Here is an 18,587-nt window from a genome sequence, read left to right as displayed (position 1 = left end):
TATGTGCCTACTGAATGGCGCACATTGACGGTTATCCCATTCCACAAAGGGGATGCCAACATGGACCATGGAAACTACCTCCCCATTAGCCTGATTAGTCTGGTCTGCAAGGCCATGGAATGCATCATCTTGGAGCTTATAAACAATGACATGGGTAACCTCCAAACCCTGGACCCCACTCAGTTTGGATTTGTAAAAGGTAGATCATGTCTACTAAACCTGATTGACTTCTTTGAAACAGTCACCAGAGCCATTGATGAGGGGGTAGTGTATACAGCCTATCTTGACCTAGCCAAGCCTTTTGATACCATCCCCCACTCTGGAATTGTAGATAAACTCACTAAACTGGGCATACATCCCTATGTCACAAGATGGGTGGCCAACTGGCTCACTGACAGAACCCACACAGTAAAAGTAGCCAACTCCAAGACCAGCTTCAGGCCAGTGACGAGTGGAGTACCACAGGGTTCGGTCCTGGGTCCGTTCCTCTTCGGCATCTACTTCTCTGAAGTGCAGGCCAACACAGAAGGTGTTTGGCTAACAAAGTTAATAGATGACTGCAAACCGGGAGCCATAGTAGAATGGGAAATTCAGCCTGGGGAACACGTCAGTCACCCTGCAAGACAGGCGTCCAGGGAAGTAAATATTGTGGGAAGAAATAGCCAGAAAATTGTTATGGCTAGCCTTGTATAGGCCCTAGGGCCGATAGCCTAGTACCAGCCTATGAATCTAATGATGTAGACATTCTACAAAAGGGCTTTGTAGACATTCTACAAAAGGGTTTCATAGAGACAGATGCTTGGTGTCAAAGTCATGGCCTCAAGCTCAATGTCAAGAAGTGCATTGTCATCCCCTCTGGGAAAAACTGTGTACCCATGAACTACCACATAGGCGGTAACTCACTAAATACCAAAAGTGTGATGAGACCTCTGGACACAGGTGGACAGTAGTCTCTCCTTTGATAACCACATCGCCACAGTAGTCTGGAAATCCTTCTACGTGGCATAACTCCTCACAAAAGAGTTCTCCTCTAGAAAAAAGGTCATTGTTCCTCTACTCATCCCTCATCAGACCCATTATAGAGTACAATCCCCTGTTTGGCATGTATCTCACAAGACACCTACAACAATTGGAAAGGCCACAGAAATACCTCACTAAGAGGATTACCGACCTCAAACGGATGCCATATGCAGACTGTCTCAAAAACTCCAGCTCTACTCCATCGCATATTGCATACTTAGGGGTGATGTCTGCCTAACATAGGTTCATAGGTTCATACTAGGCTATCTGCCCTAGGGCATTTATAAGCCTAGCCAGAGTGTGTTTGGCTTTTGCCACCCATTTTAAATTAATTTTGCTATGCCCTTTGTCGAGGTTAGTATAGTGTGCCTCTGTCTAACAGTGACACAGAAGTGATACCCGGGGTAAACCTACGATCTCCTATCCACTCATCAAGATTCCTCTTGAAGAGAGTCAATGAGGGACTCTGCCTAACCTGGACTGGGATTTTATTCAGGAGTGAAAGGAGCCTCTGAGTTATGAATCTGTCCCTCCAGCATGTCCTATTTATTTCAGTGCTGAGGTTCAAGTCTCTCGAGCGCGTAGCTCGATGGGATTTGGATTTTCTGAGGTGCAGCATGTCCATTAATTCCGGGTTGGACATGACTTTATACGTTAGGCACAGATCGCCTCTGAGCAGGCGGTATGCCACTGAGTAGAGCTGGAGTTTCTTTAACTGGGCAGCATATGGCATCTGTTTGAACCCTTTGATTCCCTTGGTGAGGTACTTTTGGGGTCTTTCCAGTTGCTGCAGGTGTCTGGTAAGGTACATCCCAAAAGGGGCATGGTACTCAATTATGGGCCAGATGAGGGATGAGTAAAGAGGCACGATTACAAAGCTATGTCAAACCCAGAGCTGTTGGACATGCTACACTTAACGAAATTCCAATCTCTCCGAACCACACGCTCCAGGGACCTAAACCTTGTCACCACAATAAACAAAACATGCTGGAGGGATAGATTCCTGTCCCAGAGACTTCCCATACTCTGAAACAAACTACCCATTCATGTCAAGCTAAGCTCCTCATTGGCCGTCTTTAAGAAAAATCTTGACGACTGGATGGGAAATAGAAAATTCACCCCGGGATCACTTCTGCGGTACTACTCGACAGGGTTACAGGAAAATAATTTTATTGGGTGGCGAAAGCCAGGGAAACTTTTTGGCTAGGCTTATATAGGCCCCAGGGACGATAGCCTTGTGCCTACTTCCTATGAACCTATGCCACCAGGGTGGTTTGTTTCTGAGGCTAGTTCTGGGCTTACTTATGGTAGGCATAGCAGCCTCTTTGCAGTCATTGATGTGGTTATACAGAGTTTCTGAGAGCAATTTGTTGTAGGATTCTGTGTTCTCAGGGTTTTCAGGGTCAGTGAATTTTCTCAAACCATCACTTAAGAAAAGGTAGTTTGCCTTGCAATAGTTCCTAACTTTTACTGGTTTTACTTTGTTATAGACGTGGTTTTGATTTCAGAAGAGACAGCTTTATGATCTGAACTTACCAGGACGGACGAGACATTTTTGGGGGGAGGTACAGTGTTCTGCCATATTTGTAAGTACAAGTTCCAGTATGTTGAAATCTCTAGTGGGAGTATTCACTGTTTCGTCAAAGGTGTTTGTATTTACCAAGTCCAGGAATCTCTGTGCCTGTAGATTGTGGCCATATAGGACTCCCAGTCTGTAGAGGGGTAATTATATTTTCCCATGAGTAGGGTGTTAGATTGCATGGTTAAGTACCTCCAGTTGGTCTGAGTGTGCACTGTGTGGTTCTTGCAACATGGAGGGTGACCTGTAGCCGATAGGATATGGTGCAGGATTTTGTCTGTGGTGATCTACACATGATGGAGCTCCAGAGATCTAACCCTGTTTGACCACCCTAGAGTTGTGATTGTTGTTGATGTGTATCGAGACAGCTCCACCTTTAGCCCTTGTCTATGTAACTGCTGATGTTCATCGTGCATACAGCTGCAGTCATCACACTTGGGTTATCCTGCCATCAGGCGGGTCCTCGGTCGGCCGAATTCCAAAGTCTAGGTCCGGCATCAGTTGTCGTTGCTTCTTCCCTAATGTCAGTGCGGCAGGGGTATAAAAGAGGCAGCCGACGCCATTTTCTTAAGTCTTTCTTGTCGCGCGGTGCCCGAAGCAGAAGCAGTTCGCAAGTGCCGGTCGGCCAGCTCCTGAGATTTACGAACAGTATTTCAGCCGAAGTCTTCTTTAAAGCCAAGTACCCCATTGGGGAAACTTTTCTTGCCTCAGACCGATGTCAAAGTTAATAATTGCATTTCTTGTGGGAAGCAAATACCGCATAAGGATTTTCACTCTTACTGTATACCTTGCTTAGGGCCAGACCACGACGTCCCGGCCTGCCGTTTTTGTGCTAGGTTTAACAAGCGCACTATTAAGCGCCGGGCAGAGTTCGCCCTTCGTTATTTTGGCAAAAAATTTAATTATATCATGTTGTCGGATACACCGACGCCAGTTTTAGGCAAAAGACGCAAGGATAACGAAAGACATCCGAGGCCTGCACCGAGTACTGAGATCACGCTTAGGCCGACTACCAGTTCTCCGGTTCTCAGCGAGGCGCCTACGCAGCCCCTGACTGCCGATGAAACTTTTTTACCGGCGACTTCAGTACCCGAGGCCGCAGGATCCTCGGTCTCCATTCCCACTGCAGATACCGACGCCACTTTTGGCGGGGAAAACGAAATTTCAGCCAGACCTGCCATTTCTGAAGGCGTTTTCAGGCCTACCACCTCCTCTATTAAATCATTCACTAAGTCCAAAGCTGCAATGAAAATTAAAAAACAAGGGCCTCAGACCCCCTGTCCAGGCCCCATGCCTAAAAAACTGATGCTTAAAATGGCTAAGGATTTGATTACTCTCATCAGGGGTTCTCAATCCCCCTCAGACAAAAGACCCAGGTTGGAGGAAGACTACCCTTCCTCAGACCAGGCTTCTATTACTTCAGACCATTCTGAGGACCAGGATTACACTTATTCCCCATTTGAAGACTCTTTTGCTGAGGAGTCTATTCCCTCGGTCCCCCCCCCCTCAGGACTTCTCTTTTGGGGAAACCCTGCATACATTGAGAGAGCACTTCCACTGGGAAGGCCAAGATTTCTCAGATTCCAAGAAAAGGCTCAGGGAATTTCTACTACTTCCCCAGCATAGGCCCCTGGCTATTCCTCCTGTCTGAGATATTTTGGATGATGTGTATGCAGAAGCCAGTCTTAATCCAGACTCTCTACCTCTAGCCCCTGTTAAACCAGACATATATTACCAGGTTCCTGATTCTCACCAGTTCCTTTATAAAAGCCATACTGCTGACCCAGAAACAATTTCACAGGGTCCCAAGGAGATTAAGGCCTCTACTGCTAAAAACCCTTTGCCTTCAGAAAGAGATTCTAGAGCATTAGAAAGGTGGGGGGATAAAGGTGTATACATCAGCCACTTTAACCATACGGGCATTAAACTGTCAATTTCATATGTTAAAATACCAACAGTTCTTGCTATCTCAGCTGAAAGGCAAAATGACACAAACAGAACAGCCAGACTTGAAAAAGTTGCAGGAGTTGTTGCATGGAGCAGAACAAGTGGGGAAACATACCTTGCAGTGTGGTTTTGATGCTTTACAGGCCTCATGCAGAGCTGCTGTCACGGCGTCTGTCATATGTAGACATGCTTGGCTCAAAGAGCAAACCTTACCAGATCATGTCAAAGCAAAGTTATTAGATGCACCACTACAAAAAGATGTATTGTTCGGTGCTAAAACTGAGGAGGTACTAAAGAAAATGGAGGAAAAAGCGAAATCTATGCAAACAGTTAAAGATTTCTTGCAGGTGTAGCCCCCACACTTCAGCAGAAACTGGCCTTCAAAAAATTGGTCCTTTCCAGCCACGGACAGATCCCAAAGGGGCAGATACAGACGCCCAAGGGGTAGAAGACAACCTCAAGGATCTTACAGAGCTAGACAGTGGCAATCACCAGCCCCCAGAGGTGGAGAAGATAGGCTGCAGTCATTTAGAAAACAGATGCAATGACTTCCCCTATGCCTGACAAACAAAGATATAATGGCAGCACCTTTGGGCGGAAAACTGGCCTTATTTTCAAAAAACTGGCACATTGTTACACAGGACAAATGGATTCTGGATATTATAGACAGAGGCTACAGGTTCCACTTTCAAACCCTTCCAAAAATGAGGCGCATGCCAAACCTGGCACAAAGGCAAATTTCCGCTCTCATGAATATGAAAGCAAGTCAAGAGGTACCTGCAAAAGAACAAGGTCAAGGTTTTTATTCAAGGCTATTTCTGGTACCAAGGAAGGACTAAGATTGGAGATGCATCTTAGACGTATCTATTCTAAACACATTTCTAGAGGTACCAAAATTCAAGATGCTCACATTACAGCAGCTTCTTCCCATGCTGGGCAAGGAGTCTTGGCTGGTAACGTTGGACCTCAAGGAGGCATACCTGCATGTCCTTATCAGACAAGATTGCAGAAGATACCTCAGATTTCTTGCAGGTTCAACCCATTACCAATTCTCTGCATTGCCCTTTGGCTTATCTACAGGGCCCAGAGTGTTTATGAAATGCCTGGCATCAGTAATTGCCTTCTGCAGACAACGAGGAATCCAAATCTACCCATATCTGGACGACTGCCTGATCCAAGCAGACAGAGAAAGGACCTTCTATTGCAACATCTGGCATTTGTAATAAAACTGTTAAACTGCCTTGGGTACACACTGAACAAAAAGAAAGCAAAACTAATCCCTTCTCAACAGATAATTTTCCTGGGTGACCAGCTTAAATACAGCAACCCAGATGGCCTACCTCACGCCAGACAAACAAGGGCAGCTATCTCAATACTACAACAGAATGGCAACTTTAACCATGCTAACTGCAAGGAAAATCCTGCATGCTCTGGGGTTCATGGCATCTTGCATCCTACTAATACCATTTGCAAAGCTGCATATGAGGAAACTACAATGGTACCTAAAAAACCTATGGTCTCAGCACAGCCACAGCTTGGAAACAATTATACGACTCATTCCATGCCTTCAAAAGGAATTTTTGTGGTGGTCTCAAGCATGCCAAAGAAACACAGGCCTTCCTTTCTGTTTACCACAAGCAACTCAAATCATCACAACAGACGCCTCAGACTACGCCTGGGGAGCACACATGGCAGGTCAGTGTATTCAGGGAAAATGGTCCCAAAAAGAGATGCACCTACACATCAACCAAAAGGAGATGCTAGCCGTACAAAATGCTCTTATGACCTTCAAAGACCTACTGCATCCAGGTCAGCTATTAATAAGGATTGACAACACCACAGTCATGTGGTACATAAACAAATGGGGGAACGCATTCATACCCCCTGTGCAGGCAAGCCATGACCCTGTGGAACACAGCACTGGAATTACAAATTCAACTACAGGCACAATTCCTGCCAGGGAAGGAAAACACACTGGCAGACAACTTAAGCAGAAATATGACAGACCCACACAAATGGAATTTGCATCCTCAAGTCTTCTCAAAGATAACTCAGGCATGGGGACAGCCAGACATAGATCTATTTGCTACCCACAGAAATTACCAGTTGGAAAAATTCTGCTCAAGGACCTATCATCCACAGGCCTGGAAAGTGGACGCACTCTCTTTCAATTGGACAACATTGACAGTCTATGCCTTCCTGCCTCTACCTCTACTTGGCCGAAGTCCTATTAAAAACCAGAGCAGAGAGGCCACAAATGATTCTCATTGCTCCAGACTGGCCACGACAGCACTGGTATCCTCTCCTAAAGAGCCTGTCACACTCACCACCATGGATCCTTCCTCAAGTTCCTCTTCTGTTGTCCCAGCACAACCACAAGACCCTTCACAGCCAGCTCAGAACTCTAAATCTAGCTGCATGGAGAATACCTTAGTTTACCAGCAAACTCTCCTCTCCAAGGAGGTACAGGATGTCATCTTGGAGCCCAGGAGACCCTCTACTAGAAAAACCTACTCCGCCAAATGGGAACGATTTTGCTCCTGGAATCAAGCAAAGGGTCAGAATCCTTGGGTAATAAATATACCTCAGATTTTACAGTACCTAACTGAGATGTTAAACAGTGGCCTCTCCTCTTCCATCAAGATCCACGCTTCAGCCATTTCAGCACAATACAGTACGGATCCGCCTTTATTCTCACATCCTGTATTAAGGCAGTTCCTCAGAGGGGCAAAAAATATAAAACCCCCACGGAAACCACCAGCTCCAGCCTGGGACCTCAACTTCGTATTGGCGAAGCTGACACTGCCTCCTTTTGAGACGGCTTCTTCAGCAGAGCTACAATACTTGTCATGGAAAACAGCCTTCCTTCTGGCTATTACCTCAGCACGCAGAGTTTCGGAGCTACAGGCCCTCATGGCTGTGCAGCCATTCATCATTTTCCATCCGGACAGGGTTTCCTTACGAACCAACCCTACCTTCATGCCAAAGGTAGTATCCAGTGTGGCTTTGAATCAGTCTATTCATTTACCTACCTTTTATCCAAATCCACAGAACAAAGGAGAGAGACTACTACATTCCTTGGACATTCACAGACAACTTCGTTATTACTTGGACAGAACAAAGTAATTCAGAAAATCTGAGCAGCTCTTTGTGTCCTATGCTACAGGTGTTCAGGGAAAGGCTATTTCCAAACAGACTATTTCAAAATGGATAGCCAACTGCATACGCTTTTATTATTCATTTCATGGAAAATCAGTGCCTGTATACATCAGATTCCACTCCACCAGGGCTACAGCTACTTCAGCAGCTTTCCTCAGGGGGGTCCCTACCAAGGACATTTTGGAAGCAGCTACTTGGAGTTCAGTGCACACTTTCTCCAAGCACTACCACCTTCCACTATTCTCAAAATCTAGAGCGGGCTTTGCCACAGCAGTCCTACAGGGCATTCTAGCCCCTCCTAATTCCGCTTAGTACCAGCCACCCTTACTTAGCTTTGGGATTCTACCAAAGTGTGATGACTGCAGCTGTATGCACAATGAACATAGTACAGTTTTGTACCTACCATAAATGTAGATGTTCGAGTGCGCATACAGCTGCAGTCCAGGTTACCCTACCTCCATCCCCTCTTAGGACAGGGCTTATGACAAACACCTTTAACATACAACCTATTTGGGGTATTCCTTTATGGTGTATTTGCTTGCAACTACTGTTTTGATTTATCTACATATGTATGTTTGCATGACATCATGTTTTGCCTTCCTTTCTGGGGGCACCTGACATCTGGGGCAAGAAAAACTGAAGAAAATGGTGTCGGCTGCCTCTTTTATACCCCTGCCGCACTGACGTCAGGGAAGAAGCAACGACAACCGACGCCGGACCTAGACTTTGGAATCCGGCCGACCGAGGACCCACCTGACGGCAGGATAACCCAAGTGTGATGACTGCAGCTGTATGCGCACTTGAACATCTACATTTATGGTAGGTACAAAACTGTACTTTCTAACATTTTGGAAAGCTCTGCAACTTTGCATTGCCTGGGTACTCTGTGCCACTCTAAACCATCTCTCTGCAGAAGCACAGATGTCTTATGTTTTTGATTGCGAGGAGGGCTTTGAGGAAGTGTAGTTTTTTAGGCTCCTGGCATTGAGCAGTAATACCTTATCTTCAGCTGAGTTTATTTTGTTATGTCGGTAGGTTTGTCAATTTGACATTGCCTGAAAAGGGCACTGTAGGGGTGAATAAAGTTTTAACCAGTATTTAGAACTATAGAAGGGACATAGAACATCCTTGACAAAGCAAAGTGGTCTGTTAACCATGTCCTGTCAAGCTGGAAAATATTGGATCCCCTTAGAATGACACCAGAAAGACAGCCAGTTGTTGAAATCAATCGTCTTTTGCTGATATTGTGGCATCTTTGGTGTTGATAATATGCTGCTCAGTGCTAGGCTCATACCAGCATGAGACACAGTCTGAGACCTCCATAATGTCTTTGTTGATATAGTCCAGGGAGGTATGTCCCTTGCCATTTACACCTACATGTGGATTATGATGGAATCATGCTGATACCTGTGGTGTAATGACTTGAGTGCTTACGTGATTTGGTGAATACTGGTTGCAGATAAGCAACTAAACATTATCTTCTTGTTGAGCCTGGTTCGAGGAGCATCAGTATGTCTTACAGTGGAGTCTGTTATGACGAGATTCCTGGAAAGTGTGTTTGCTTCCTTTACGGGCTTAATGTTTGGTACTCCTCAGAGTGACTGTGTGTGGTGTTTTATTCTGAGTGCCTTTGGGCTTGCTAAGGCATAGCTTTGCCAACAGGTGGTCTAGGCAATCCTTAAGTGCCTCAGCATGCATTCATCTGTGTGTGTGTGTGTTTTGTGCTATGTGAGGTGGGTGATGTGTGCATGGTTTTGATAACCTGATTTACACTTGTCAGTTGTGTAAGTACACCTCTCACATACTGTGCGTGTTTCTTTAAGGATTACGTGGCTGTCAGTAAACATGAGACAATTACTAAGTTTTCTCAAGATGCCTATATCCATAAAGCTAGCTACAGAGAAATTAGAAAATTACACATCCGTGCTGTGAGCTAAATGGGGAATGCTGTATTGGTAATAGATGGCTGTTAAGGGCGTTTTCTTGGTGCAAACTAATAAGGGTGCTTTGTTGAGACAGATTATGCTAAACATTACTAAATATTACTAAATTCTACTAACGTTGATGTTTGCACAATACTGAATTCTACTAAATGTATAGGTATTGCTACTCAACACCCAGCTAGCTGCTCTGTGCTTGTCGGCAGGCAAGGTATTTGCTCAATATTTACTGCTTTACACAGTGTAGTTTTATAAACTGTTCTATAGGGAAATTTTGCTTTCTATGCGTTTGGTACTATGTAGGCCATTGTTACCTGCTGTGTGGGAGCACTTCTGCTCAAACACAAGTTTATAGCAGCACAGAAAACAACTGAGCCCTCTAGCCAATAAAATGACTACAGTATGAGCTCTTGTGTGTGTGTTTCCAAATTCAGATAGACCATGCAAATACCTCCTGCCACAAGATGAATAAACCCAGTCATCCTAATGTAAAAAAAACACAATAGAAGTGACCCACAAGTACAGACTACCACAAACGAGTTAAACAGTTAGTTGGAATTCCTTGCTGAAAGCACTGTCAAGACAATAACAGTGAGAGAAAGAGCAATTCTTTACAAATGTATGCTGAAATGCACAAATGAAAACAAGGTACAGTAGAGCTTACTCAAAATAGCTTAAGCAAGTGCAGATGTCCTTCAAGAATGCAACTGCAGTCATAACATGTGGGTTGTCCTGCCTCAGGCAGCCCTCGGTCGGCCGGATTCCAAATCTGGGTCCGACGTCGGCTGGCATTTCTCTCCGACGTCAGAGCGGCTGGAGTATATAAGAATCAGCCGACGCCATTTTCTTCAGTCTTTCTTGCCGCGCGGTGCCCGAAGCAGAAGCAGTTCGCAAGTGCCGGTCGGTCAGCTCCTGTATTCTATGATACCGAAGTCATCAAAAAAGCTAAGTACCCCATTGGGGACCTTTTCTTGCCTCAGCCGATGTCAGAAATTACTGAAAAAGTTAACAATTGTCTTTTTTGTGGTAAACAAATACCTCATAAGGATTTCCACTCTTACTGCCTCCCTTGCCTGGGCCCAGACCACGATGTCTTGGCCTGTGTAGCCTGTGCTCGCTTCAACAAGCGCACTCTCAAGCGCCGGGCGGAGTTCGCTGAATATTTTTTCGGCGATAAATTTGCTTACACCATGCCGTCGGATCTTCCGACATCGCAAACTCCCAAAAAGCGAAAAGACCGGACCGACATCCTCGGCCCGCGTCTACTACCGACTCCACGCCAAAACCTAGCGCGAGTGCTCCGGTTCCCTCTGAGACGGTCTCTCCACCGCTCCGAACCGAAGACACCGCATTACCGACGACTCCAATTCCAGACATTACTCCGACGCCAGTTATAGATTTTCCTCCGGATACCGAAACTGAGGAAATGCCCGAGACCATTGCTGTAGACAAGGTCACTCCTGCACGTGGAGCTGCCAGGCCTCCCATGGCCATGTCTATTAAGGCCTACACTAGGGCTAAGGCAGCCAGCAAAACTAAGCATATTACTTCCAAATCCTTACCTCAGCCGACGCCGGAGACACAAATTATGTCCATGGCTGCTGATTTAATTTCCATGATTAGAGGTTCACAGGCCCATCCTGAGAGAGCATCCCAGCCTCCTCCTGATAAAAGGTCCCGGGTTGAACCCTCTGTCCATTCAGATGAAGACTCTGAGGGCTCTGTCCACTCTGGCCAGGAAGAGCTCTTCCAGACCTATGAGGACTCGGATGCAGAATATTCCATACCTTCGGCCTCCCCTCCTGAGGATATTTCTTTTGGGGAAGTTCTGCACACCATGAGGGAACATTTCAAGTGGCAGGGTCAGGAATATTCTGATTCTCGGAAACGCCTTAGGACTTTCCTTAAGAAGCCTCAGCACAGGCCCTTAGCTATTCCTCCTGTACTTGATGTTCTGGATGATTTGTATTCTGATTCTAGTGCTACCCCTGATTCGCTTCCTCCTGCTACAGCCAAGCCAGACAGGTATTACAGGGTCCCAGAAACTCATTCCCATTTATTCAGGGCCCATACTGCTGATTTGGAAACTATTTCACAGGGGCCTAAAGGAGTTTCAGCCTCCACCTCCAAAAATCCTTTGCCCTCCAACAGGGAAGCAAGGTCATTAGAGATGGGGTAAAAAGGTTTACACATCCACTACCTTATCCATGAGAGCTTTAAATTGCCTTTTTCATATGTTCCAATATCAGGATTATCTCTTAGAAGATTTACAAAAAACATTAGCTTCTCCTGATCCGTTAGACAGGAAGACTTTGCAGGAAGCTGTACATAACACTCAGCAAGTAAGCAATCACTTCCTGCAGTGTGGATATGATGCACTGTAAGCTTCATGTAGGGCAGCTATGACAGGGGCAGTGATGCATAGACATGCTTGGTTAAAGGATCAACCTCTACCAGATCATGTAAAAGCAAAACTTCTGGATGCACCTTTGGAAAAGAACAAGCTTTTTGGTGCAAATGCTAAGGAAGTGTTAAAGACCATCGAAGAAAAAGCAAAATCAGTTCAAACTGTGAAGGATTTTCTCCAGGTTCAACCCCCCCGATTCAGTAGGAATTGGCCTTCAAAAAACTGGTCCTTTCCTAATCCAGAAAAGTTTCAAAGGGGTAAGAACAGACGTGGCCGAGGAAGAGGCCAATACAGAGGCCCTTACAGGGGACGACAATGGCAGCCAGGAAACCAAAGAAGTGACGCAGGGGTTTCACCTGCCCAACAACCACAAACTCAATGACTTTCCTGTACTACCGCCTACCAGGGAACAACTAGAAGCTCCCTTGGGTGGAAAATTATCTCTGTTTGCAAAAAACTGGCACAGACTGACAAAGGACAAATGGATTTTGGACATTATAGACCGAGGGTATAGGTTTCATTTTCATACCTTACCAAGAAAGCAAGAGCATGCCAAATCTACCACAACATCAAAGGGCAGAGGCTATCAAGCAAATCACTCTGCTGACTCGAATGAAAGCAATAGAAAGAGTTCCACAAAAAGAACAAGAGCAGGGGTTTTACTCAAGACTGTTCCTTGTTCCAAGAAAAGAATCTCAATGGAGACCAATACTGGACTTGTCCGCATTAAACACCTTTCTCATAGTACCAAAGTTCAAAATGCTGACTCTACAGCAACTTCTTCCCATGCTGGGCAAGGAGTCGTGGCTGATTACTCTGGACCTCAAGGAGGCATACCTGCATGTCCCTATCAGACACAGCTGCAGAAGATACCTCAGATTTCTTGCAGGGCCAGAGCATTATCAATTCTCAGCATTGCCATTTGGCTTGTCTACTGCGCCCAGAGTGTTTACAAAATGCCTGGCTTCAGTAATTGCTCATTGCAGGCTCCAGGGTATACAAATCTACCCGTACCTGGACGACTGCCTTATACAAGCGGACGACAAACTGATGTTGACAAAAAAACTGGATTATGTCATACGATTACTTCAAGCTCTGGGATACACAGTCAACTTCCAAAAGTCAAGACTGCAGCCATCCCAGCAAATAATCTTCTTAGGAGCCAAACTAGACACAGCCTCTCAGATGGCTTACCTGACAGAAGACAAGCAAGAGAAGTTAACTCAATACTTCAAAGGTTTAGCAAAACTCACCCAGATGACTGCAAGGAGATTCCTACAGGCCCTGGGTTACATGGCATCCTGCATTCTACTGGTTCCATTAGCAAAACTACACATGAGAAAGCTTCAATGGTACCTAAAAGCATTTGGTCTCAACACAGCAACAACTTGGAGACAATCATACCACTCATTCCATGCCTACAAAAGGAATTCCTATGGTGGGCCTCGGTGAGCCAGGAAAACACAGGTATGTCATTCAAAAAACCACAGATAACACAGACCATGACTACAGGCGCCTCAGACCTTGGATGGGGGGTGCACATGGAAGGCAGGTGTATACAAGGACAATGGTCTCCAAAGGAAACACATCTGCATATAAACCAAAAGGAGATGCTGGCAGTAATGCATGCTATCGAGGCTTTTCAAAACCAACTCCAGCAAGGCCACTTATTGATACGGACAGACAACACCACGGTGATGTGGTACATAAACAAGCAGGGGGGCACCCACTCTTACCCCCTTTGCAGACTGACAATGCAGCTTTGGGAAAAATCACTGAGTCTAAACATCCAGTTACAATCCCAGTTTGTTCCAGGAAAAGACAATGTGTTGGCGGACAGCCTAAGCAGGAATTTCACAGATCCACACGAGTGGAGGTTACATCCGAAGGCCTTCAGTCAACTCACTTGACATGGGGCAAGCCAGAAGTGGACCTATTTGCCTCTCACCTCAATCATCTTCTACCAAAATTTTGCACAAGGACATACCATCCAAAGGCTTGGAAAATAGATGCCCTTTCATTCAACTGGAACTCCCTAGCAATCTATGCATTTCCACCTCTGCCACTGATGACCTCAGTATTACTAAAGATCAAAGCAGAGAAGCCCAAGGGAATCATAATAGCTCCGGATTGGCCAAGACAACACTGGTACCCACTACTACAGAGCATATGCCACACCAGGAGGTGGGCCCTCCCTCAGTGGCCTCTACTTTTGACTCAACACAATTTCGAAACACTGCATCCAAACCTTCAGACACTGCAGCTAACAGCCTGGGAGATCCTATAAATAACTTCAGCTTATCCCTCTCCAAGGAAGTTCAGCAGTTACTAATAGAGGCTCGAAGACCATCCACCAGAAAGGTCTACTTAGCAAAGTGGAAAAGATTCAGCAATTGGAATACCAGCAAAGGACATGATGCATCATTACTGAACATCCCACTTATCTTGGAATATTTGGCAGATATGTTACAGAGCGGCCTCTCATATTCTTCAATAAAGATACACGCATCTGCTATTTCAGCTAGATACAACACTGATCCTCCTGTTTTCTCTCACCCCTTACTGAGACAATTCCTCAGGGGAATCAAGAACATTAAGCCACCGAGAAAGGCCCCAGTGCCAGCCTGGGACCTCAATTTTGTCTTAGAAAAACTGACTCTACCTCCTTTTGAGCCAGCAGCTTCAGTTGACTTGCAATTTCTCTCATGGAAAACAGCCTTCCTGTTGGCAATTACCTCAGCGAGAAGGGTTTCGGAGCTACAGGCCCTAATGGCAATACCACCCTTTATTATTTTCCACAGAGACAGGGTTTCATTAAGGACCAACCCTACCTTTATGCCAAAGGTGGTTTCTAGGGTTTCTCTAAATCAAGCCATTCATCTGCCTGCTTTCTTCCCTAATCCTGAGAATAAGGGGGAAAGACTTTTGCATACCTTGGACATTCATAGACAACTTCGATACTACCTGGACAGAACCAAGGCCAGTAGGAAGTCTGAACAGCTTTTCGTAGCTTACGCCCCTGCAGTCCAAGGAAAAGCAGTTTCAAAACAGACTATTTCTAAATGGATTGGACATTGCATCAGATTCTGTTATTCCTTTCATGGAAAGACTGTTCCAGCCTATGTCAGACCACATTCCACCAGAGCTACAGCCACCTCTACAGCATTTTTAAGAGGGGTGCCTACAAAAGACATTCTAGAAGCTGCTACATGGAGCTCCGTGCATACATTCTCAAAACACTACAATCTCCCTCTATATTCCAGATCCAGAGCAGGCTTTGCTTCGGCAGTCCTGCAGGGTTTGATTGCCACACCATCTATTTCCTAGAGCATACCTCCTCCCCCAGCTAAGCTATGGTATTCTACCCACATGTTATGACTGCAGTTGCATTCTTGAAGGACATAGTACAGTTTTATACCTACCATAAATGTAGATGTCCGATAGACATGCAACTGCAGTCGGGTTTTCTCTCCCTCCATACCCCTCTATGCTTAGGGTCCACTCCTATCCCCCTTACTCTTAGCTGGGGATATCTGTTATGGTGTATTTGTTTTATTGCTCATGTATTTGTTTGGAATCCTGTTTTTGTCTTCCAATTTGATTACAGCCTTCCTTGGAGGGCACCTGGCATCTGGGGCAAGAAACACTGAAGAAAATGGCGTCGGCTGATTCTTATATACTCCAGCCGCTCTGACATCGGAGAGAAATGCGACATCAGCCGACGTCGGACCCAGACTTTGGAATCCGGCCGACCAAGGGCTGCCTGAGGCAGGACAACCCACATGTTATGACTGCAGTTGCATGTCTATCGGACATCTACATTTATGGTAGGTAGAAAACTGTACTTTTAGCAATCAAAAGTACTTAACTTTGGATGGCACTGGATACAACTAAAACAGTTCTGGAACACTAACAAGGACTCCAGGATTTCTGAGCTCTGGGAAAATGAGCAGTAGACAAATATGTAGTTGAGATTTACTGAAGAGCAGTACTGGTGTGCTGGGTGGGCAGTTAGTATCATGGTTCTATAAAAACAGTGTGTGGGAAGGAGTACATAAATAGCTTGTACAACAGACAGTAGCACTGAATGAAGGAAGGGAAGGACGTTGGAAATTAGATTACCACAGTGGGCAGAGGCCAAAGAAGACAGCCTTATAAAACTGTGACAGGAAAAAAGTGGAAGGACTGGGGAAAAGTTCAAGGAAGAAGCAGGCTACCTGGAGAAGGATTTAATCAAATAAAGTTCAGAAACTTTAGCTTAATGGCTCTGGGAGGGGCAGAGACACAGATCAGGAACAAAAGACACTAGAATGCATCTTTAAGCAGGTGAATAAGCAGAATATAAAACTGTAGGAGCAAGACTGGTGCATCAGCACGGTAAAAGCACTGAAGCACAAATCTTGGAGCAGAAAAAAAAACAATACTCTCACTGTTGAAATTCTACTACAATTTATGGCCCAAGACTATGCAGAAATTTTCTGGTAACACTTTATGGAAGATGCAGTAATAAATGGCAAAATAAGGCTCAAATCTGGCTGTAGTTCACAGTTTTGCCACAGCTGCAAATGAAACTACAAGACCAAGACCCAGCAGAATTTAAAATACAAACAGCTAGCTTTTACAAGTAATTCTACTTGTGGAGGTTAGAAGCACATTATAATACAAAAACAGTCTTACCACAACAGCAAATTAAGCTACAGGACTAATGTCCCAGAACAAACTAAAAATGCAGACTGATACCTGTTTTGGTTAAAACATGGAAAAAGGCAGAAAACTACAAAAATGCTTCACCACACAGTTCACTACAAGTGCAACTTAAATATTTAAGGGAATCTGAAATAAGAGCTTGTTTCCTCTTTCTTTTTTAATAAAAAGCGTATTACTCACAGTTCAGGGCTTTCTACACCTCTCCAAGTCTTATGTAAAAGGAATATTATTAATAGGCAAGTACTAGGCTGGCTGTCTTTGTGGACCATTGTAAACCTAGATAATTTCCTTTTGTGAGAATCGGTCCCTGTACTTGTCTGTAAGGTAAATACCTTATCTGATTGTCTCGAGGCTTGGCTTTTATCTTGCTGGTATAAAAATATTACCTTTGTGTGAATTTCTGCATATTATTACTAGAATCTCCATTGTGCCTGACTGAGAGTGCTTCTCAAACAATCTGGAAATATAGAGCTGCTAACTATATTTTTCCACTTTATCTAACTGTTCAGTGTTCTGCACTGTCTTTGTTTTTCCTTGGCTGAATTATTTACTTATCTGTTTTATCTGTGTGGTCGAATTTTGTTTCCTGATCTGTTAAGTATTTATTTCTGTTCTAAGGCATTTGGTACAGTACTTTAGCTTGAACTAACTTGTTCCACTTAGGGGGTCCATTTATAGCTCTCTGGGCAGCAGGGAGTCTGTAGTTAACTTATTCCAGGATGAAAAATCTGGTCTAACAGCTTTTGTGTTATCTGATTATCTCAAGGCTTGGCTGACCAGTGGCCGAATTTTGTTTTCCTCCCACCCAACTGCTGCTGTGTTCTTAAAGTTGGTGGCTTTTGCAATTGCCCCCCCCCCCCCAATACTGTAAATTTGATCTGGGACACTCCTCACAGTCCCATCTCATTAGCTCACTAGTACAGAGATCATTTGGGAAGCCCAAACCCCTTAGTCCCTTAACCTTGAATTATTATCTGTTCCTTTTTTCTCCCTTTCCACTTGTGTGTGTGTGTGTGTGTGTGTATATATATATATATATATATATATATATATATATATATATATATATATATAGATATAGATATATAAAGAAAAACACTTTATTCAGCTACTTATATTTTTTTCTGTATTTGTGTTTCTTCCTACTACTCTTATTACCTCATCTTGCTTTATCCTGCTACTTGCTGCTTGTTCTCTAAAGTGTTCAACTTCATCTTTGCTTTTGCATTTATTACTGCTTGTTTGTAGCCTGTCTAAATTGTTAAGTGTTATTCTAAGTCTCTTAGTTTTGGTTTAAGCACTTGGGCTTTAGGCCCACCCCTTAGCTGTCCCTGGCCTTTTTCCCACAGATTCTCAGAAATATGGATGGTCTAGTTTCTCCTGACAGTCTGGTTGATATGGGCATCCTGAGATAGTGTAGCAACTGCCTCATGTACACGGACAAGCATCTACTACTGTCTGCTACTACCACGTAGGAACACAATATGTGAGAGCTGCAATTACATTAGGAAGCTAGAGTCCATGCTGATGGGGTTTACCTGGTATAGATTGTTTGGATATATGCAGTATTATATCCTTGAAAGTAAAAAGCCGAGGTACCAGATGATTATTACTAAAAGCTGATCTTCTTTCGGCTTTTCCCTGTTAGGGGTCGCCACAGTGGAACTCCTGTCTGCTAATGATTGGCAGTAGATTTTTATGATGCCAAGGTGCCAGCTCGACGTCCAACCTTCAATGAAGGCACACCCATTCACACATGTCTTTGGAACGCCACGGGGAGGACATGCAGACTCCACACAGAAGGCGCTCCAACCGAGAATTGAACAGG

At 44.6% G+C, this 18,587-nt stretch overlaps 1 protein-coding gene across 1 annotated transcript in view; it reads left to right on the top strand.

The window, feature by feature from the left end:
* WAPL (WAPL cohesin release factor) overlaps positions 1 to 18,587 on the top strand; it is a 3,318,690-nt gene that overhangs the window by 3,295,067 nt on the left and 5,036 nt on the right. The gene's annotated exons all lie outside the window — the stretch shown is intronic.

The sequence above is a fragment of the Protopterus annectens genome, chromosome 14.part0 (genome assembly GCF_019279795.1).
Source record: "Protopterus annectens isolate FY-2018-M chromosome 14.part0, PAN1.0, whole genome shotgun sequence".
Lineage (NCBI taxonomy): Eukaryota > Metazoa > Chordata > Ceratodontiformes > Protopteridae > Protopterus > Protopterus annectens.
This window is presented reverse-complemented; position numbering and strand designations above follow the sequence as displayed.